Here is a 24,901-nt window from a genome sequence, read left to right on the forward strand (position 1 = left end):
AAACTCGACGGCAATGTAAGTCCGTAAGCCACCTGTCCCACTCCATCACGAATATCAAAAGGACCGATGAATCTAGGGCTTAGCTTTCCCTTCTTCCCAAATCTCATCACGCCCTTCATGGGCGACACTCGAAGCAGCACTCGCTCTTCAACCATGAATGCCACATCACGAACCTTGCGGTCGGCATAACTCTTTTGCCTGGATTGAGCTGTATGAAGCCTATCTTGAATGATCTTGACCTTATCCAAGGCATCCTATACTAGATCAGTACCCAACAACCGAGCCTCCCCCGGCTCAAACCATCCAACCGACGACCGACACCGCCTACCATATAATGCCTCATATGGAGCCATCTGGATGCTCGACTGGTAACTGTTGTTGTAGGCAAACTCTGCTAATGGCAAGAACTGATCCCACGAACCCCCAAAGTTAATAACACACATATCCTCCAAAATATAAATAGTACGCTCGGACTGTCCGTCCGTCTAAGGATGAAATGATGTGCTCAACTCGACCCGAGTACCCAACTCATGCTGAACTGCCCTCCAGAAATGCGATGTAAACTGCATACCTCGGTCAGAAATAATAGACACGGTCACACCATGAAGACGAACAAACTCCCGGATATAAATCTCTACCAACCGCTCAGAAGAATAGGAAACTGCCACATGAATGAAATGCGCTGACTTAGTCAGCCTATCAACAATAACCCATACTGCATGAACTTCCTCTAAGTTCGTGGGAGTCCAACAACAAAGTCCATTGTGATACGCTCCCACTTCCAGTCAGGAATCTCAATCTTCTGAAACAAACCACCAGGTCTCTGATGCTCGTACTTTACCTGCTGACAATTCAAACACCGAGCTACATATGCCACTATATCCTTCTTCATCCTCCTCCACCAATAAGGCTGCCGCAAGTCCTGATACATCTTGGCGGTGCCCGGATGAATAGAATACCGGGAACTATGGGCCTCCTCTAGAATCAACTCACGAAGTCCATCCACATTAGGCACACAAATATGACCCTGCATCCTAAAAACTCCATCATCTCCGACTGTAACCTGCTTGGCACCTCCGTGCTACACTGTGTCTCTAAGGACAAGCAAATGAGGATCATCATACTGCCGATCTCGGATACACTCAAATAATGAAGAACGAGCGAGTGTGCAAGCTAGCACACGACAGGGCTCAGAAACATCCAACCTCACGAACTGATTGGCTAAACCCTGAACATCTAAAGCAAGCGGTCTCTCACCGACCGAAATATACACAAGACTGCCCATACTGGCTGACTTCCTACTCCCCTTCCCCGGATGATATAGGATGGTGATATCATATTCTTTCAATAGCTCCAACCACCTCATTTGCCTCAAATTTAGCTCCTTCAGCTTGAAGAAGTATTGCAAACTCTTGTGATCCGTGAACACCTCACACGACACGCCATATAAACAATGCCTCCAAATCTTCAGCGCGTGAACATTGGCTGTTAGCTCCAAATGACGAACTGGATAATTCTTCTCGTGAATCTTCAACTGTCGCGAAGCATATGCAATAACCTTACCATTCTGCATCAACACTGTGTCGCGCCCCCTTTTTCTCGCGAAATCGGGTTTATGACATTTGGTTAGGACAACTCTTTCCTTTTGGGAAAGGGGTTTTGCAATTTTGAAGAGTCGCCACCTAACGATTTTTTTAAGGTGCGTTAGGGCACCTATGGGGTTAAACTAAAACTATGTTTGATAACCAGAGATAGGGTAAGGGCTTGAAATTATCCCAAGGGTAAGGTGTTAGGCACCCCTCAGGATCCACTAGTGTGGTTCCCGACCAGATAATTTTTGTGAATTTGTGCAATTTCAAGTAAACAAATAAGGCTCAAATAATATGGGATTTTGAATTTAAATACACAAGTGTTTGAAATAAAAGAAAGGTTTGAAAAAGAATTATAACCTAAGCATGTTTGTGAGTGTAAAAAGGTCCTAGGTTTGTTTGTAATATGGATCACATCAATGCAATACCCGGTAATCACTCCTCAAAAGAGGGGCTACACGTGGTATTAGCGCACCGGTCATCATATTCATATCTACCATTCCTACCCCGTGAAGGTATTAAAGCGCGGATTGGTCTCGACCTCTATTGCGTGCTATTACCCGTCCCATTCCTATAAGTCCCGGAGGAATTCTAGGACTACTATTCCTATAAGACGGGGGATTTTAGGCTGACTCTTAGGTTTAAAGGTAAAAAGGCTAAGGCGACATACAAAAACACGTAGGATTGCATTTAAAGGGGAAACATGTAAGCAATTAGAAGGCTCATATAAACCTCCGCAAATAATGCATATAAATAGCACGACTTAAACACAATTAAAGTCTGAATTTTCAAAATCCTAAAGCAAGGGCTTTGAGTCAGAACCAGATTCATTATATAACTCAGATAAGAAGTCCGAATCAGGCTTGTCTGCTAGTTGTAGCAGTTGATAACTAAACAAAGGCGGTTCTAGTGTTTATGATTACCTAAGGCTTGCCTAGGCGTAATAATGATAGCCTATGAGCATGATATCTATATTGATTAGGAATGCAGTAAAACAGTGATTAATTTTAAGCATACAACTTGAGATCCTATAGACATGCTTTCTAACGGTATTAAATCGAGGCAGTGTTTGAGAAACTTATTAAATAATCGGCAGATTAATTAACTAATCCAATTCAGAATAACAACATGAACTAGACGGCTTTCCAACTAAATTGTTTTTAAGTTCTATAGGCATGATTTCGATTATAGCTATTTAGATCCTCTAGGCATGGTATCTAAGTATAAAAAGAACTGACTTTGGACTTATAGGCATAATCTCTAAGGGAAACGAGTCTGGATACATGCTGTAATGGAAATTGAGCTTCAATTACTTTATATCCTCTAGGCATGATATCTAATTGTAAAGCTTATTTTTAACCCTATATGCATGTTATCTATTATTAAAGCCATTTATATCCTATTGACATGATTTCTAATTGTGTAAAAGTGAAGCATGTAGAATTTATTTTAAACAAGAACTGATCCTATAGGCATGTTATCTAATAGATCATATTTGATGCAAATAGACCCTACAGGCATGTTATCTACCCAATTTACCCACAATATACAACTACCCACCCTTTTCACTAATCTCCCCGATATTGTTTACAAATTATTACAGTCCAAATGATTGAATTACAAAAGAAAATGCAGAAATTAGAAATTACAACCAAAGGAAGCCTGATCTTGACTTCCTATCTGAGTTATGTAATTAATAACTTCAATGCTAATGTTTCAAAGTTTTTCTCATACCTGAGTGTGTCAAAGTTCCCTAAGGATCTCAGGGGATCTCGGGCAGTGCTTACACCCAGGTTTACATAACCAAATAGAATGAGTGCAGTGAGGAAGGGCCAGCCCTTATGTGTCCAAGATTAGAGGGAACTCAAGGGTCCCAAGGCAAGGCTCACACAAGAGGGGTAGAACCTAGATTCTATGAGTATAGTGGAAGTGCAGAACAAAGTTTGAAAGAGATTTATTAAAACTGTATTGGAGATAGTAAGTGGTAAGGGTGATTTGAAAACAGTTGTAGTAGTGAAACTCAAACTACACAGAATCAGTAGTCATTCAAAGGGGGAAGGGATTATGGCGATACATTGTATGACCCCAGCAGGGGTCTGGTTTGGTCATGCACAACAATATTGATGCTGGCATGACCGCAAACCATCCAAAGGAACATAAACACATATAGGGGATATGGGGGTTTGGGATTCATAAGGTAGCAAGTACATGACAAGTGACTGAAAGAGTACACATATAGGGAAGCATTAATTTAAAAGGGGAAGGGAACATATTACAGCATGCTAGTAGTGTAACTTGACTGCAGAAACATAAGCAGAAGTAGACAGGAATGAGAGACTGAAGCAACTTAAAGAAGCACGTTGTTGTTGAGACTTTAAAAATTAACTAGGACATACCAGTAGAAAAGCAAAGCGCAGAAAGGTAAAGCAAGCAAGATTCCACTGTCTAGCCTTGGCTTTCAGCCAGCTAGACAAAGCGATAGCACAAGTAGTAGTAAAGAAAGAGAGAGTTTTTTGAGTATAAGTGTGTGTTCTGAACTCTAGTTGTTCGTGTGTTTGAAAGAAGAGAGGGTAGGGTATTTATAGTTTTGAAAACGAGTGAAGAATAAGGTAATAAGTAAAGTCTTAACACAAACATGGAAATAATCACAATCAGAATCAATTAACACAAGTGATTCCATTTAATTGAAGAATCACTGCTTAACGGATACTAACAGGTTTAATTAAAGAAAGAAATCAGTTTGGGGACAGATTGATTATTGCCATATAAGGGGGCAGTAAAAGTATGAAGTAAATGACTGAGTCTAAGTACAAAAATATGCTTAATTTTGGGAAAAGATTCAAGGTAAAACATCACAGTAATTAAAGGAAGGGAATCAATAAATTTAAACAAACAATAAAATTAGGGTTCATAAGAAAACCTTTTGCAATCAGTCGTAACATTGAGGGAGTCAGAATCAATCAAGAAAGGCTCATGATTCTGCACCCCAGCATATAAATAGCAAGGAATGAACAGGCATGCAGGGTCAAACATGTCGACAAAAAGAAGCAACACAAACATACAGTAGCAGTAGGCTAGGGTTCAGTAGTAAAAGAGACCTATTCGAAGTACAATAGTCAAGTAGGTCAAGTAGTCACATAGAATCAAAAGTGAAGAAGAACATAGTAACAGGTAAGAGAGTCAGAAACAAGTAAAGGTCTCACTGAAACAAGTGAGGAAAACCTTTTGAGAAATTAGGGTTTCAACAATAGTTTAGTTTAAAAGATGGTAAGAACTCAGAATCAGATAAGTCAAACAAGACAAAAGATTCAAACGCAAAGAACTTAATCGAACCAAACAAGCGTAAAAAATAAACCAAGAGAGTTTCAGAAGCCCAAGTAGAGCCAAAACACATAGGGCTTTTAGCATGATGAACCAGGTAGCAGCAAACATGGACAAACATAGTAAAATCATAAAAACAAACTGAAATCGGATAAAAGTTTAGGAAACCCTAATCGTTAAAAAAAATGGAGAGTCATTTTGAAAGAAAATCAAAGAACCTTCGAGAAATACTTAAGAGGTTCGTAATAAGCACAAATCTAAGATAGATCTGAAAGAAAAATCGAACAGCTCTTAGAGTTAGGGTTTCAAAGAACCCAGAGAAAGTGAGAAAGGCTTTAAAAAAATACCGATCTAGCCGTAAAAGTCAAGGATCTGACTTGAACAGCATTGGATGGCCGGAAAAGGACCAGAGATGGAAGTCGAGCAAGAACTGGACCAAATCTCTTCGAGATTTGCCCATGAAATCACACAAACGGGCCACTAGAAGATGTAGGAGGCCGGTATACATCTCAATCGGCCATGGGAGGCCATGGATTAGGTGGGGATTGAGGTGGATTAGGGTGACATGGGGTGGCGGCGGCTAGGGTTTATGTGAGGCTGCAGAGGGAATTGAGAGAAGAGGGATTCAAGGGTGGCGTTTGGTGAAAAGTGAATTAGGGTAAGGGGTCGTTTGGGTTTATTTTAGGAAGGGTAACCGGTGGCCGTTGATCTGAATGATCAACAGCCTGGATTGAAAGGGTAGGTGGGAAATCCGAGTTTGGGTTGGGTTTATTTGAAATTGGGTCTAATTTTGGGTTCAATTTAGGCTAAAATTTAAACACAAATGGGCTGTTATTTAAATAGCCAATTTTCCCCTTTTTGAATTATAAAAAATAGCAAATAAATTTCTGAAATATGCAAAAATTACCTTAGCTATATTTGTGCATAAATATAAAGATCCAATAAATGAATCATCAATAATAATAGTTTTGGACATAATTATTGGGAATTTATGGATGAAAAAGGGAAATAAATCGATTTAAAAACCTTTAAAAATGATGAAAAAATAATAAAACATTTGGACATATATATGCATATATATGCTGTTTTGAAAGTATTTTTCATATTGAAAAATATATAGGGAAAAATTAGGTGTCAACAGCTGCCCGTCTTTATCCGGGAAGGATGAAAGAGTTGTCGGGTAAAGATATGATGGCCAATTTTGACCGTGCGAAACGATTTTGGAAGATTCAGGCCGCACCCTGGCTTCTGAGCTGCCTAGATATCCCTGGTTTTACAAGAATCAGGCCATATGTAGTTCAGGATCCGTCGGCGGAGTATGCCGACGGGTGCTTTCCAAGAACGGTCGCAATATCTAGGGCTGGGTGAGTGGACGGCTTACGGGAATGGTTAGGTTTGATATGGCTGCGGGCACTGGAGCGGAACCGCTCACACCGGGATGGATGTTGCTTGCCGGTTTACGTGCAAATAAGTAATACAAGCATATATTGTGCGTAAATTTAGACATGATGCGAGTTCCCGTTGGACCATGAATGTTGTCTTTGGACGGTTAGGATGACGTCTTTAGACCATGATGTCCTAGGCCATGGAGCGTATAGTGAAGGATTCGCAGGCCATGGAATGATGTTCTCGGGCTATGAGGATGGTGCCTCCGAACCATGACGCCTTTGAATAATGATATGCAAAAGATTGAAAGAAATCCTCAGGCCATGACATGGTATTCTTAGGCTATGAAGATGGTGCCTCCGAACGATGACGCCTTTGGATGAGTTGGCGATATTTCAGCCCATGAAGGATGCAGTAGCATGTGGCAATTTTTCAGTCGTGCAATGTGGCGATCTTTCAGCCGTGCAATGTGGCAATCTTTCAGTCGTGCAATGTGGCGATCTTTTATCCGTGCAATGTGGTGATCTTTCAGCAGTGCAATATGACGATCTTTCAGCCGTGCAATGTGGCGATCTTTCATCCGTGCAATGTGGCGATCTTTCAGCCGTGCAATGTGGCGATATTTCAACCGTACAATGTGGCGATCTTTCATCCATGCAATGTGGCGATCTTTCAGCCGTGCAATGTGGCGATCTTTAGCCGTGCAATGTGGCTATCTTTCAGCCGTGCAATGTGGATAGAGACAGCGTTTAGTCTCGAAAGGCATAATGGTAGCCTTATGCAAGTTGGAAGGCAGAACGGTAGCCTTATGCAAGTTGGAAGGCAGAATGGTAGCCTTATGCAAGTTGGAAGGTAGAATGGTAGCCTTATGCAAGTCGGAAGGCAGAATGGTAGCCTTATGCAAGTCGAAAGGCAGAATGGTAGCCTTATGCAAGTTGGAAGGCAGAATAGTAGCCTTATGCAAGTTGGAAGGCAGAATAGTAGCCTTATGTAATGCAGATGTAGATAGAGGTAGAGCTTAACCTCAAAAGGCAGAATAGTAGCCTTATGCAAGTTGGATGCAGATAGAGGCAGAGCTTAACCTCGGAAGGCAGAATAGTAGCCTTGTGCAAGAAATAAAATAGCGAATGACAGTAGAGTTTTCTTAGCTGATAGCAGATTGCGGCGTGGTGATTACTGGGAGCGTTGTGACATACGCAACATTACGGGTGCGTGCTGATAGCAAATGTTGGTAACTGCAATGGTTGCGGAGAATCGTATTCTTGAACAATGTTTGTTCTATGGGCATACAATATGTTTGATGATTTCGTAATCCTAGTGCCTGCATCCAAAGAAAAATCATGAGTTTTGTAAAGGGGAAGGTTAGTTTGTATCCCTGCTGGCTTTGCTTGACTTGTTGGACTTTGATCTGGCGATACCGTCTGTATCATTGGGGTAGCGTTGCTAACAAAACAATTTCAATAGTAGACATGCACGATTTTGTAAAAGTATGACATAAATGTATATTAAAAATAGTTTTTTTTAATTTTATTTTATTTTTATTTTTTAGATGAACCGATGACTGTGACGTGGTTCGAGACATTGCAACCTCTCTTGCTATGGAATTTTGAGGGTCCTCCTCAAAATTCTGCCCCAGTTTGATGGGTTGACGCTACTGACTGTTGATCATGTGACGATCGGCTGAAATTACTTTGGAATTTTAAGAGTCCTCCTCAAAATTCTGCCCCAGTTTCCAATATCGGGGGGGGGGGGGGTGTAAATGAAAATTTTATTGAATTATGATCGAACCCATAGGGCTGCCTACGTATCCCCTCTTAAACTGGAATCAGGTCGGGCGTAGTTCAATTTACATCACATAAGGAAAGCGTAAAGATTACACATAGTAACGCTTGACTACATCTGAATTAATCGGCTTTGGCCAAACTTCTCCGTCCATTTCTGCAGGTATGAGGGCTCCTCCTGTCAAAACCTGGTGAACCATGTACGGACCTTTCCAGTTGGGAGAGAACTTCCCTTTGGCTTCGTCTTGATGCGGAAACTTTTTCTTTAACACCAGCTGTCGCGGTGTGAACTGCTTGGCTTGACTCTTTTGTTGAAGGCTCTGGACATTCTGTTCTGATAGAGTTGACCGTGGCAGACCGCATTCATTCTCTTTCTGTCTATAAGAGCTAGTTGCTCGTAACAACTCTTCACCCACTTTGCATCGTTGAGTTCAGCTTCCTGTATGATCCTTAGGGAAGGAATTTCTACTTCGGCAGGAATGACGGCTTCTGTACCGTAAACCAGCATATAGGGGGTTGCCCCGATTGATGTGCGGATTAGGGTGCGATACCCTAATAGAAAAAATGATAGCTTCTCGTGCCACTGTTTATGCTTCTCTATCATATTCCTCAATATCTTCTTGATATTTTTGTTGGTGGCCTCTATGGCTCCGTTCATTTGAGGCCTGTAGACTGTGGAATTCTTGTGTCTGATCTTGAAAGTTTCACACATAGCTTTCATCAAGTCGCTGTTAAGATTGGAGCCATTATCAGTAATGGTTGACTCTAGAATACCGAATCGACAAACAATGCGGTCGCGGACAAAGTCTGCCACGACTTTCTTAGTTACTGCCTTGTAAGATGCTGCTTTGACCCACTTGGTGAAATAGTCGATTGCTACTAGGATAAACTTGTGTCCGTTGGAAGCAGCAGGCTCGATTGGTCTAATAACGTCCATTCCCCCAGGCGGCGAAAGGCCATGGTGAGCTTGTTGTGTTGAGCTCGCTCGGAGGTACCTTTATCATGTCTGCATGTATTTGACAGCGATGGCATATCCGGACATACTGGATGAAGTCTGTTTCCATAGTCATCTAAAAGTAACCAGCCTGGAGTATCTTTTTTCTAAGACAAAACCGTTCATATGTGGACCACATGTCCCAGCATGAATTTCTTCTAGTAGCCTGGATGCTTCCTTTGCGTCAACACATCTTAGTAATCCTAAATCGGGAGTCCTCCTATACAGGATTCCTCTGCTGTGGAAGAAGTTGTTGGACAATCTCCGAAGTGTGCGTTTCTGAGTATAATTAGCAAGCTCCGGGTATTCTCCTTTTGCCAAACATTCCTTGATATCATGAAACCAAGGCTTTCCGTCTGCTTCCTCTTCAACATGGGCACAATAAGCTGGCTGATTATGAATTTTCACAAGAATGGACTCAATCAAATTCTTAATCGGATGTTGTATCATAGATGATAGGGTAGCCAATGCATCGGCGAACTCATTCTGGATTCTGGGAACATGTTGGAGTTCCGTCTTCGTGAACCTCTTTCTCAATTCCTGTACATGATGCAGATATGGGAGTATCTTGGAGTTCTTGGTTGCCCATCCTTCTCGTACTTGATGTATATGTAAATTTGAATCTCCAATCACTAGCAACTCTTGCACGTTCATGTCAATGGCCATTTTGAGCCCTAAGATGTAGGCTTCGTACTCGGCCATATTGCTGATGCAGGGGAACCTGAGTTTGGCAGACACTGGATAATACTGACCAGTTTCTGATACCAAGACTGCTCCTATGCCAACTCCTTTGATGTTTTGCTGCTCCATCGAAGAATATTCTCCAACCGTCATAGGATTCTGCAATGTCTTCTCCTATGAATGATACCTCTTCATCTGGAAAATACATTTTCAAGGGTACGTATTCTCCATCCACGGGGTTTTCAGCAAGGTGGTCTGCCAGTGCCTGTCCCATGACCGCTTTCTGAGTTACGTAAACAATGTCGAACTCACTCAACAGGATTTGCCACTTGGCTAGCTTGCCAGTGGGCATGGGCTTCTGAAATATGTACTTCAAGGGATCCATCCTTGATATGAGGTATGTGGTATAGGCACAGAAGTAATGTATCAACTTCTGAGCTACCCAAGTCAAAGCACATGAAGTGCGTTCCAAAAGAGAATACCGGGCCTCGTACGGGGTGAACTTCTTGCTGAGATAATAAATGGCTTGTTCCTTTCTCCCCGTTTCATCATGCTGCCCCAAAACGCAGCCGAAAGCTCCATCTAACACTGCAAGGTAGAGTAATAAGGGTCTACCTGGCTCGGGCAGAACTAGGACTGGTGGTGTTGACAGGTACTTCTTGATTCTGTCGAAGGCCTTTTGGCAATCATCAGTCAATTTGGTAGCGGCGTCCTTCTTTAACATTTTAAAGAGTGGCTCACAGATAACTGTAGACTGTGCTATGAATCGGCTGATGTAGTTCAACCTTCCTAGGAAACTCATTACATCTTTCTTGTTCTTTTGTGGTGGTAGTTCTTGAATGGCTTTGACCTTTGATGGGTCCAGTTCTATTCCTCGGCGGCTCACAATAAACCCAAGCAACTTCTCAGTAGGAACCCCGAATGCACACTTTGCGGGGTTTAGTTTCAGGTTGTATCTCCGGAGTCCATTGAAAAACTTCCTTTGATGTTCTATGTGGTCACTGGGCTTTTTGGATTTGATGATAATATCATCTCATATACCTCTATCTCTTTGTGTATCATATCGTGAAAAACAGTTGTCATGGCCCTCATGTAGGTGGCCCCTGCATTCTTCGGGCCGAATGGCATCATCTTGTAACAATACACTGTCCACGGCGTAATGAAAGCCGTTTTCTCAGCGTCTTCCTCATCCATCTAGATCTGATGATAACCCGCGAAGCAATCCACGAATGACTGTAGCTCATGCTTGGCGCAATTGTCAATTAGGATGTGCATATTCGGACTGGCCCGATTGAGATCCCGGTAGTCGACACAAACTCTAACCTTCCCATCCTTCTTTGGTACTGGCACAATGTTGGCTAACCATGTCGGGTACTCAACCACCCTGAGAACCTTAGCTTTGATCTGTTTGGTGACTTCTTCCTTGATTTTCAGACTCATGTCAGGTTTGAACTTTCTAAGCTTTTGCTTTACCGGTGGACACATTGGATCGGTTGGCAATTTGTGAGCCACAATAGACGTACTCAGACCGGTCATGTCATCATACGACTAGGCGAATATGTCCTCATACCCCTTTGGAACTCTGTGTATTCTTTATTCTCTGATGGCGATAGGTGAATGCTGATTCGTGTTTCCTTGGCGTTTTCTGCGTCTCCTAGGTTAACAATTTTGGTCTCTTCCAGGTTGGACTTAGGTCTGTTCTCAAAGTTCTCAACTTCTTTGAGAATCTCATCAGGTATGTCATCTTCTTCTGAATCAATGTCCATTTGTTGCGTTGTCTCATTGCATGTCATAGTCATTGGTTCATCAAGATAAGTAATAGTAATGTTATATTGGTAAAGTAAGGAGGAAAACGATAGAAATAAATATTAATTCATTGGAAAAATGAAACATGCTTTGATAAATTGAATAATTGTTTCTAACATTGAAGATCTTATTGCGAAAATTGAAAAAATGCGAAAAAGAAAATCATTCAGTAAATAAAATAGTGAATAGTGCTTGTTTCAGCCTTGCTACCCCGAGGCTCGTTGGGCTCTGGTGGTCCTGATGGTCCAATTGTTGAGGTGTGCTCCTCTGCTCACAGCTTGTATGGAAGGACCTTCCTCCCACTCCTCCTCGAGAATAACACAACAATCCATATCATTGTCCTCTAGAAAGAAGTTTTTCACTGCCGTGAGTGCTTCTTCTTCATCTGTCCCATAGACGACGTCGGCCTGTTGGAAAGTCTGCTCTAGATGCGGTATTGGTTGCTCTAACGGGTAGTAAGGACCGCACCATGGTGGTGATCAATTATTGAACTCCTCCCAGGTGTATTCATATCCCAAACCAAAAGTAGTGCCATGTTTCTTGAGTTTTATAGGTTTAGAGATCCCTTGGAGGTTCTTGCCGAGTCCTTTGCCAGGTTCGTACCGACTCCAATTCAATATACTCTTGATCTTGTTATCCCACCATTTGTCTTTGTCGACAGCATTGACCCACTCGATATGGTGGTAGGTCTTGCCACCTAGCTTTCTTCTTCCTCCGATTACCGGAATGGTCTGGCGACCGTATATAGGATTGCTGTCGTCACTGTGAATGATCACTTCCAGGTGATTCCATTCGAACTTTACGGCCTCATGCAGCGTTGATGCTACGGCCCCAGCAGCATGAATCCAGGGTCATCCTAGTAGCAAGCTGTAGGACGTTGGCACATCTATTACTTGAAAATCGACCTCGAACCAGGTTGGTCCCATCTGCAGACACAGACTAATCTCACCGATGGTGGACCTCTCAGACCCATCAAAAGCTTTCACATTGATTGCTCTTTCTTTTATCTCATGCAGCCCTTTGCCCAACTTCTTGAGTGTTACCAAAGGACATATGTTAAGGCTAGAACCCCCATCGATCAGGATCCTGGTGATAAAATAGTCTTCGTATTGTACGGTGATGTGTAGTGCTTTGTTGTGAACTAGCCCTTCAGGCGGCAACTCGTCCTCATAAAAGGTGGTTTCATGGCTTTCTAGCACTTGTCCTACCATATTAGCCATTTCCCCGCCAGTGATGTTGCTTGGTACGTATGCTTCACTCAACACCTTCAACAGAGCATTCTTGTGTGTTTTGGAATTCTATAGCAACGAGAGGATGGATATTTGTGCTGGCGTCTTGTTTAGCTGGTCCGTGACTGAATACTCCTTGGCTTGTATTTTCCTCCAAAGGTCATCCAGACCCGTCTCAATGAGGGGAGGCCGATTGGAGGCCTGCTTGCTTGATTCAGCTAGATGTTTAGGGGTATAGACTCTACCAGTTCTGTCATACCCTGGGCTGCGACAGTCTATTCAATTCTGACCTTACCCTTTCTTCCTGCCTCGGCTTTATAATCCCAGGGTATGGTGTTTGTGTAGAATGACAGCATGGTGGACATCGCCACTGAGATCGGCATGGCTACTTTCACTTCGAATGGAACATGTTCTTTGGGTGGCAAGACTGCAACCTCAAATGGTGCTGGTGCCTTTGCTGATGGCGCTGTTTCAAACTCAAGAGGTATAGACACATCTACCTCGGTGTCCTCAGACGGTTCAATCTGGACTATAATCGAATTGAGAGTAACTGTTGGTTTCTTTGGGTCATCGCCTTTTGCGATCAACCCAATGGATCCTTCGGGATCCAAATCATCCTCTACTTCATTCATGTGAATACCCCAGCCCTCATGGTCCGGTAGAGGGTTGTTGCGGACGTTTGGGGTGGCTTTCTTTGCTACAATGACTTTGTTATCAATCAGAGACTGTATCTTGTCTTTTAAAGAGCGGCATTCATCGATGGTGTGTCCTTTCATGCCGAAGTGGTATGCACAGGACTTGTTTGGGTTAACCCATTGAGAAGGATTCTCAGGGGTTGTAGCAGGGACGAGAGTGACATAACCGGCGGCTTTGAGCCTCTCATGTAGCTGGTCAATGGGCTCGGCAATGGATGTATATTGTTTTGGAGGCCTTCGATCAAAATTAGGTCGGGGCCTAGGGAAATTTTGGCATGCGGGGGGTGATTGATAATGAGATGGTTGGGCATTGTAAGTTTGGTAAACATGAGCGGGTTGGGAGTATCTGGGTGAGGTAGGTTGATATGTAGGGGGTGGAGATGACTGATAAGTTGGTGGGGGAGTTTGGTAAGAGGGTGCTTGGTAATTTGGGGCTGGCTGATATGTGAGTGGAGGTATTGGGTAAGTTTGGTATTTGAGGGGAGACTTGGTCCTTTCTGCAACCATCACGGCCCCTACGTCCCTCTTCTTAGACACACCACCAGACTGCAAGGCCTTATTTGTAGCTTGTAAGGCCTTGAAGCTTGTAACCATATCGCTCTTAATACCTTCTTCAATTCGTTCCCCTAGTTTGATAATGTCGGAAAACATATGATTCTCAATCACCATCAATCGTTCATAGTATTGCGGGTCTTGAGCCCGGACAAAGAACTTGTTCATTTGTTCTTCTTCTAAGGCGGGTCTGACCTTAGCAGCTTCGGACCTCCAGCAAGTAGTATACTCGCGAAATGTCTCCGTGGGCTTCTTCTTTAGATTCTGGATATAGAACACGTCTGGCGCGTTCTTTGTGTTAAACCTGAACCTGTCCATAAAATCAGATGCCTACCTACCTAGCTCGACCACTTCTTGGGATCTTGGCTGATGCACCAAGATAGCGCATATCCTTTCAGACTCCTCATGAACAGCTTCATGCGGATCCTTTCATCTTTTCCTACTCCGACCAACTTGTCGCAGTATGTTCTCAAATGGACCCTTGGATTACCTGTACCATCAAACATCTCGAACTTAGGAGGTTTGTACCCCTCAGGCAGCTCGACATCCGGTTGTATGCAGGGGTCTTCATAGTTCAACCCTTCGATCCATTTTCTTCCTTTGACGCCCTGAATCCGGCTGGTTAATTTCTTAAGTTCCTCAGCCAAGTTTTTGATGAGTAGATCCTTTTCATCTGACTCAGGTGTGCAAGATATAGGTTGGGTGGAGAGTGGCACGGTCTCCACGTAGATGGGATGTTGTGGTGGCCTGGTGTGTGGGTGTGGAAATGGTCATTTGCGGAGTTTTGAGGCTCTGGGATGAGTAGTGGAATGTTGTTCGGAGTATGGCAAGTGTTGCATTGGTTCTTTGTTGGAGCAGTGGGATGATTCGGTTGTTTTTGAGGAGGTGTGGGGTTTTGAACATTGGGGAAGTTGGTGTCTGGAGTGCTGAGGGAGAAGGATAGGTCTGACAGATTCCGAACCTGATCGAGCTCTTCCTGAAACTTCAACAATTTCTGCTCAAGTTGTGACACATTTTCGTTGGGAACCCGAATACCATGGCCATTAGTGGCCTTTGCTGTTGTGTTCTCTTTTCTGATGTTGTTCAAATCTTCCATCTTGCTTTTGTTCTTGTTCTTAACAAGACTAAGATGAGGAGTGGGTGGAGGGCCCCTTGTTCTCGTGGAATAAGATAATGTTGCCAGAGTGCACGAACTAACCTTTGGGGAGGGGAATAACAAAACAAAAATAAAACAAAAAGGTAACCAAGTTAGTGAGGATCATAAAATATTGTAGTATTTAAACACGTAGTGCAGGAATGTAAAGCGTGTCCTAATTTGGGAACCTCGTTGTGCCCGAGGTGTGCCTAGCGACAAGTTGATTTGGAGAACTTGGAATGCTAAATGCCTCATTTCATTGATAAAGATCAGACGAATCCCAAATCGACATTAAATAAACAGGAAATAAAAGTTACTAATGGCCACTGGCCTTGTTACATTTTAAAGCGAAAAAGATAAATTCCTATCTACTTGGTCCCAAAAGGACCTTCCCCAGATTTGGCATCCTTCGCTCCGTCGAACAGCTTCCCCAACTCGCAAAGTCCTAGGAATAGGTATCCTCTAGATAGATATCCACCTTCAGTTCCTTTAGCCTCTTGACAATCTTCGATCCTTTTGAGAAACTTTCTTTCCAGTTCCACTATGCCTCGCTCCAAGTATCCCAGCCTTTTGTTGGCGTTGGTAGCCATGTCTTTCCATTCCTCGATCAACTTCTGGTTGGACTCTTGTATTTCACGATGTTCACTTTCGCACTCACGGATCCTTTTGCGCAACTGGTTGTACTTGACTTGTGCCTCGGCCTTTTCGTCTATAATCATGTGGCCTCGAACAAACCCTGGCTGGCCCAAACCATCATGATTGTCTTCCAACCAACCTGAATAGAAAGGAGTACAATCGGCGTGATATCTATCTGGATCTAATGTGTCTCTCCCCATTACGATCTTGCTATGCCACATGTGTTGGGCTTGGCACTTGTAGGGACTATCATCGCCTTGGAAGTCGGCTCGAAAGTGGCTCATCTTGTCGACCCTGGGTACGACTTGCTTCCTACCAGCTTGCCTCATAACTCGCAGAGGGACGTAAGGGTAGGTTCCCCTGAGGCCAATTAATATCAGGAAAGGTGCATCTCTGGATCGGGCGATGAACTCCTCTGTCGGAAACCATTCGAACATCCATTGAACCTGTTCTTCGGTCAGATTATCAAATAGCTCAACCCATCCTTTAGCATCCTCAGGCTGAGCAAACATGTCGGGGATGTAATTCATTCGCTTTGGATGGTGGAAAGCGATGTGATCATCCCAGTCCCTACGCTGAATTTCTTGTCGATATTCGCCCTTTTGGAGATGCTCTATGAGCCAATGTTGAAGTAGCATATTGCAGCATTCGAAGCGTTTTGCTCCTCATTGACACTTCTCTATGATTTTTCCTATAGTGTCCAAGATGATATGATGGGATGCCCTCAGAGGCTGATGATGTTATGAAACATGTACCTATGCACGGCGTGACATTCATACGTATATGCATGATACTATAATTATTTCATGATTTACAAAGTTATTCAGACTTACAGGTTGAGTCATGTACTCCATATTTCTTCCATGTCTGTTATGTACTTATTTATGTGCCTTACATACTCGGTACATTTTTCGTACTGACGTCCCTTTTGCCTGGGGACGCTGCATTTCATGCCCGCAGGTCCCGATAGCCAGGTCGAGAGCCCTCCAAGTAGGCTATCAGCTCAGCGGAAGATGTTGGTGCACTCCATTTGCTTCAGAGTTGCTTGTTTTGTTAGTATGATTTAGACGTGTATTGTTTGGTATGGCGGGACTCTGTCCCGACCTTTATGACATTTATGTACTCTTAGAGGCTTGTAGACATATGTCGTGTATGTGAAAGATTGTACGGCCTTGTCGGCCTATGTTTTGAGTTTATAAATGATTATGTTGGCCTATTAGGCCCGTATGTCACGTGTATATGTTGATGTAATAAGAAAGATGAGTTACGTTGGTACTCGATTGAGTAAGGTACCGGGTGCCCGTCGCGGCCCATCGGTTTGGGTCGTGACAGCTTGCAACCGGCTAGAATAACAAAGATTACAAGCAGCAGAGAGAGAGCAGAAAGAGTTTTTCAGAGTGTAAAAGTAGTGGTTTATGAACTAATGTTCGTGTGTAAGAAGTTTAAATAAAAGAGAGTTTATATAGTAGTTCAAGAGTAGAGCAAATAAGCCAAAGTAATCAATAATCAGCAATTAAGGGATTTTAGAATCAATCACACAAAGATTCAGCATAGTTTTTTCCTTTAATTAAGGAAAATTAGCCAATGGATGATAGGAATTAATTAAGGCAAGAGGTTCAATCAGACTGAGTAAAGAAGTAAGAATCACAGGCCTTATTAAGGAAAGGGGTTCAAATAAAACCAAAAATAAAGAACTTCAGAATAAAGTAGTCAATCGCTTAATTAAGGAGAGAATCATGTAAAGAATCAGCAAGTATCACAGACAAATCAAATAAGGCAAGAAAGGAATAGTCAGGACTCAACACATAAGTCTTAACAAAACAAATTGATAAATCAAAAATTTAAATCAATCACTGATTTAAGGAGAGAAATATAGGTTTACCACAAATAGACAAGTAGGCTAAAATAGAATCTCACAAACGTACAGAAATTAGCCGAGAAATAGAATCTAAAACCTTAATAGAGATGAACTAGGGTAAAAATCACAAGACATTGAATTTAGACTAAAGGGGAAATCGTGAAAGTCAAAGTACAGAATGAACAACGTAACAAGTAGCACGGAAAGACTCAGAATCGAAGCAAAAACATAAGAAAAGTTAGGGCTTTAGCATAAGCTAGTTAGGGTTGAAGCAAGCCCTTCGAAATCAGTCAAAAAAACATAAAAATAGAAGATTAAATACTTAAAGTCAGCAAATCATTTTGAAGAAAAGGATTTTCGGGAAACCCTAGTTTGAGAAAAAATGGAAAGCCACTAGTAAAACCAGAAGATTTTCATAAAAAACCGGTGAAATAAGTCCAAACTATCTCAGATCTGTATAGATCTGAGAAGTTCAAAGGAATAAATTAGGGTTTCGAGAAGAACAACATAGAGATGAAAAAGTAGGCTTAGAAATCCATAGGTTTAAAGCAAAATAGGAAGATCTTACTCGAAATTGAACCGGAACAGCCTGAAACAGGCAAGAAAGGGCCATAGGTGTAAGTGGACTGACCCTGGTCCCTCGAGGACCTTAGAGATGGCAATACCAATATAGGAGAGGCCATTAGAGGTCTGATGGTGGTGAGGAACCACCATGAACGACAGCATATGAACGACGATGAAGGTGAGTTAGGGTTAGGACTTGAGAGCATTTGAGAGAAGAGGGGATCAGATGTCGGTGTGAGAGGAGAGGGAAATGAGAGGTTTGGGGGAGGTCATTAGGTTTAATTTAGGTAAGGGGGGTCTGAACCGTTGATCAAAATGATCAACGGCTAGGATTTAGCAAGAAATGGGTCGGGTAGATGCTGGGTATGGGCTGGGTAGATTTTGGGCCTGGTCTAATTTGGAATTGGAATTAAAATTGGGCTAGATATTTAGGCTAAATTTGAAATAAGGGGGCCATTTGTTAAATACCCTATTTAATTGATTAAACAATTTTTAAAAATAACTAATAGGCTTTAAAAGATAATTTTTATGCCTGGAAATATTTTAAAATAATTACTTAATGTTTTAGAAATATAAAAGGCTATTTTCTGGTTAAATAATGTAGTAATGCATGCATAGGCTATAATTGCAAAGTAATTACAATTGCATTCTAAAAATACAAATGTGGTTATTTGTGCAATAATTGAAACTTGGTAAAAATGCAAATAATAAAATTAAGCAACAAAAATTATTATAAAAATTTTTGTGATGCAATTATTGACTGTTTTTACAAAATAAATGCTGGGAGAAATTAGTTAGAATATTTTTAAAATGCAGAAATTGTATAAAAAATACTAATTGATGCCAAAGCTTAGTTTTGAAAATATTATGGGCAAAATTGGGTATCAACAGCCACCCCTCTTTACATGGGAAGGAGGAAAGAGTTTCTGGGTAAAGAAATGATGGCCACATTTAACCAGATGGGATGTTTTGAAAGATAGAGGCCGGACTCTGGTTTTTGAGCTGCCTACATATCCCTGGTTGTACAGGAATCAGGCCGCGTGTAGTTCTGGATTTATTGTCAGGATATACCGATGAAGTCATTACAAGAACGGATACGAGATTTTAGGATGCAGGAGTGGTTATGATGAATAGTCAAGTTTGAGATAGTTGAAGGAACTGGAGCGAGGTCGCTCCTGCTAGGATAGCGGTTGCTTACTGGTCACCTGCAGATAAAGAGATGCTACAGACATGTATTTGTGTGAAAATTTAAACATGATGCAGATTCCCTTTGGACCATGAAAGTTGTCTTCGGACGGTTAAGGATGACGTCCTCGGACTATGATGTCCTGGGCCATGAATTGTTTAGTGAGGGATTCGTAGGCCATGAAATGATATTCTCGGGCCATGAATATGGTGCCTCCGAACCATGACGAGTTTGAATAAGTGAATTGAGAGATCCTCAGGCCACATGGTGTCTTCCGGCTATAAGGATGATGGCTTTTAGACTATGACGCCTTTGGATAGGTGATAAGTTGGTATTTTACCAACTTATCTTGTCTTTAAACCTATACTTTTGCTATGTTTGAGTGATAAAATCGTGTATTTAATGTCATTTACTTCTATTTTACAGGTTGTATGTGATTTAGAGGTAATGGTGAAGAAACCAAGCAAAAACAAGTCAAAAAGGAGCTAAAATGGATAATGAGAAACTGCCCAGTGGTTTACTCTTCGCGAGCGCGAAGGTACCACGCGAACGCGAAGAAGCAGGCAGCTAGACCTTCGCAAACGCGAAGTACACAATGCGAACGCGATGTAGCAGAACATGAACCTTCGCAAACACGAAGGTGTGAGAGCGAACGCGATGAATGAGGAAAGTAAGCCTTCGCGAACGTGGAGGCTTGACCGCAAACGCGATGAAGAAACTGGGCGTGAAAACTGGGCAGTTCTGGAATTTCACATTTTTGACCCCAAACCCTTTAATACCCGAATCAGCTCATTTGTAAGAGATTTTTGGCAACATCTGGAAATCTTTAGCATATTTTGAGTTCTTAGACAAGAGAAAACAAGGTGGAAGCTAGGGTTTTGCACACACACTTGGGTTTTGAAGATTTCAAGCTTGTGGTTAAGGATTTCTTACCCATTTATGTTTATTTCTTCATTTCCTTGCTTTGTATTGAATATTAAGTGTGTAGTATTTATTTCCAACACTTAAATCTTGTTTATGGAAATATTCATAATTAAAGTGTGGATTAAATACATTGTTGTGCTTATGTATTGAATGATTTTTATCCTTTTATGAAGTGAGTTATTGTTACTTCAATTATTCTTGTTCTTTAATGTTTCCAAAGGGATTAGCTAACCCTAGGACTCGCCCATTAACTCTGAATTAATTTTGGAAAAGATAATTTGGGGTTGGGAAAGATTAATTAACAAGAACTTGAGGCGTTAACCCTCATTTTATAGATTCTACCTAGGGATAGGATTGAACTACTTGTAGCCATATCTGGGAGTGCTTAATCTCTTAATTGTTTTAGGGATAATTCAATTAGGAAGTCTTTTTAGTCTTCGTAAGAAGCCAATTAAGAATTATTACCCATGGCTAATTAACATAAACTCGCTCATATTTGTAAAATCATGAAATACATTGGATCGTTACTTGAGTGTAACTCCCGATGCAATCATACTTGTAGCCATTGATCGTTTTATTTGCTTTCTAGGTTAGTTTAGATTTCCGCATTTAGGTATAAACACTTTTTAAACCAAATTCTTAGTGTTTGGCATTGCACGATAAGTGATAATTCTCTTACATTCCTAATCGCCTACATATTGTTCTCTCTAGGATTCGACCCCGACTCATAGTTGGGCAAATTATTTTGCATGCGACCGTGTCCATTTACTTTTTAGTAGTGGATTTGGACATCATTAATAGGTTGGCGCTATTTCAGCCCATGAGATGCAATAATATGATGTTAACAAGACAAGGCTTAGTCTTGTGAAATGAAGGGTAGAGCTTAGCCCGATCGAAAAGCAAATAGATAGTATTGGAATAGAACGATATTTATGAAAGGAGGGACAATGCTCAGTCCCATGTAAATGTGGAGGCAAGGATTAGCCTCATGCGGATGTAGAGGCAAGGATTAACCTCATGCAGATAGGGAGGCAAGAATTTGCCTCATGCAGGTGTAGAGGCAAGGATTAGCCTCATACAAATATAGAGGCAAGGATTAGCCTCATGCAGGTATGGAGGCAAGAATTAGCCTCATGCAGATGTGGAGGCAGGGATTAGCCTCATGCAAATATGGAGGTAGGGTTTAGCCTCATGCAAATATGGAGGCAAGGATTAACCTCATGCAAATATGGAGGCAAGGATTAGCCTCATGCAAATACGGAGGCAAGGATTAGCCTCATGCAAATATGGAGGCAAGGATTACCCTCATGCAAGCATGGAGGAAATGATTAGCCTCATGCAGGTATGGAGGCAGGGATTAGCCTCATGCAAATATGGAGGCAAGGATTAGACTCATACAAATATGGAGGCAGGGATTAGCCTCATGCAAGTATGGAGGCAGGGATTAGCCTCATGCAAAGAGCAGGTAGTAAATAAGAGTAGTATATGTCTTAGCTGGAGATATATTCGGTGTCTGATGGCCCAATTGATAGTGATCTTGTTATGTGTATATATTTGTGGGTGCTATCGCTACGTCAGATGTGCCTGCGTTCAAAGAAAAATTGTAAGTTTTGTTAAGGGAGGTTGGTTCGTGCTCCTATCCGCTGGCCTTGCTTTGCTTCGTTCTGGAGCCCTTTTTCGATTTTCCCTGGGTAACCCCTGACTGTTACAGAAATAGAGTTTTCGAAAATATGCAATTATTGATAAAAAGAGTCGTATTAGAAAAATATTGATATATCAAGCGATTTTAGATGAACTAGTGACTGTAACACATTTTAGAGACATTGCAGCTTTCTCATGTTAGAATTTTGAGGGCCCTCCTCAAAATTCTGCCCCAGTTTGGTGTCGCGCCCCTTTTTTTTCCCTCGCAGGATCGGGTTCATGACATTTTTTGGTTGTGACAACTTTTTCCTTTTGAAAAAAAGGGGGGTTTGCAGTTCGATGAGTCGCCACCAGACGATTTTAAGGTGCGTTAGGGCACCTATAGGGTTTATTTATAACTACGTTTGGTAACCTGAGATAGGGTAAGGGCTTGAAATTATCCTAAGAGGAAGGTGTTAGGCACCCCTCAGGATCCACTAGTGTGGTTCCCGGCTAGACAGTTTTTGTGAATTTTGTGCAATTAGAAAATAAAAAAATATTGTTCAAATAGTTGGGGATTTAAGTTTAATTACACAAGTGTTTGAAAACAATTAGTGAAAAGCGAAATTTTGAAAAGAATTACAACCTAAGCAGGCTTATGAATGTAAAGAGGGGTGTCCTAGGTTTGTTTATAATATGGATCACATCAATGCAATACCCGGTATGACACTCCTCAAAGAGGGGCTACGCGTGGTATTAACACACCGGTCATCATATCCATATCTATCCTTTCCCACCTCGTGAAGGTAACCAAAGTGAGGGTTGGTCTCAACCCCTATTGCATGATGTTACCCGTCCCTTCCTATTAGTCCCGAAGGAATTTAGGACTCCTATCCTATAAAGGGGGTTCTAGGCAGACCCTCAAGTTTATAGGTAAAATACTAAGCGACATATAATAACAAGTAGGACTTCAATTAAGGGGAGCATGGAAGACAAAACGAAAGGTTCAAATATACCTCCACATACAGTGCACATAAACAGCATGACTCATGCACAACTAAAGTCTGAATTCAGATCCTAACATGGTATCTAAGTGATAACAGCAGAACCAGATTATTAGATGACTCAGAAAAGAAGTCCGAATCAGGCATGCCTACTGATTTTAGCATGCTGGCAGTTAAACAAGGATAGTTCTGTTTTTTATTTATGCAATTACCTAAGGCTTGCCTAGGCGTAAAGCAATATGCAGCAGTTATTATTAAACACATTTTTGGAGACGGTTCTTACCTAACAGCATGTTGTTCTAGTTGATAAGACTGCAGAGATTATTTCCAATTTTATTCAGAAAACATCACAATGTGAGATTATTATTATTACCTTTTCGTGAATTAGTAATTAACTAGGCGTCATAAACAAAAATACAGACAGGATCATGATATCTAATAAGCACATGCGAATGGCAGGATTGTTAAGAAAACAGAATCTAAAAGGCATGATTTCTAAATGGGCACAAGAGTTGCAGAATTGTTGAAATATGACTTCTGAAAGTACAAGAGTAACACCTTTTATGCCAATGTTGTTATTTTCCTAGGAGCAGGATTTCTAAGTGATAGACATAAAATATGGATTAGTGACGGATGAGATGCTGAAGCAAGAAACATGGGACCTAAGAGCATGATTTCTAATGCATGTATGAATCCTAAGCATGGTTTTCAATTGCACAATTAGGAATATAACCCTAATAACATGTTCCCTTAACAACTATAGCTTGCATATTTACCCCATTCCTTTTCACTAGCCACCCGAACACTTGTTTACAACAGGTTATTACAGAACAACATTGAAGTGAATTACATAAGTAGAAATAAAAAATAAGAAGTTACACTATAGGAAGCCTGATAAGGACTTCCTCCCTGAGTTATTTAATAAACCACCTCAAGTGCCAATATTGTTCCATAGCCTTTCTCATATCAGGGTGTGTCAGAGTTCCCTAGGGACCTCAAGGGATCTCGGGCAGTGCTCACACCCAGATTGCATAACCAAGATAGAGTAAGTGCTGTGTGGAAAGGCCAGCTTCTATGTGTCCAAGTTTAGAGGGAGCTCAAGGGTCCCAAGGCAAGGCTCACACAAAAGGGGCAGAACCTAGTGGTCTAAGAGTATATGTGAGAGTGCTTGACATACATTTAAAAGAGTTGAGTTGGAAAACAGTTTTCAAACAACATGTTTGAAATAAGTTTGCAAAACAACAGAAGAATGCTTAGGGAAAAGCAGTTTGGAAAGGAGGAAGGAATAGGAGCAACAACATTTTGGGACAAACCAGTAGGGGTTGGGGACATAGAGGACCGATTCACAGGCAGGGAATAATATCATTCCAACATGCTTGAAAATTGTAATAAGACATAGGGACAGGGTATTGGAGTAGTCATGCAGGGGTCTATTACACATAATTAGTCATGGCTTAGTGTTAATCAAGTACATTAGGAGACATACTGGTTGAGGGACATAAACAGGAACTCAAGTAAACATGCTGATTACATTTGAACAAGAGAGGGCAGAACTTAAGCATGCCGAGTAAAGCGTAAACAAGAAATGCAATTAAACAACACGAGCCATTAAGTCAGTGCAGAAAGAGACAAGGATTAACAAACAATGGAGAACATAGAGTTGAGTTTCAAAATTGAACTAAAGAACATACCAGTTAAGGAAGCAAAGTGCAGAAAAGTGAAGCAAGTAGAGTTCCACAGTCTAGCCTTGGCTTTCAGCCGGCTAGACAAGCAGCAACACAAGTAGTGGAGAAAGAAGAGAGAGAGTTTGAGTGTGTATGTGTGTGTTCTGAACTAATTGTTCTTGTGTTGAGAGGTATAACAAGAGTGTATATATAGCACTTTAGGAGTAGAACTAATAAGGTAAAGAGAATCAGAGTTCAATCAATTAAGGATCAATC

Source organism: Nicotiana attenuata, unplaced genomic scaffold (genome assembly GCF_001879085.1).
Source record: "Nicotiana attenuata strain UT unplaced genomic scaffold, NIATTr2, whole genome shotgun sequence".
Lineage (NCBI taxonomy): Eukaryota > Viridiplantae > Streptophyta > Magnoliopsida > Solanales > Solanaceae > Nicotiana > Nicotiana attenuata.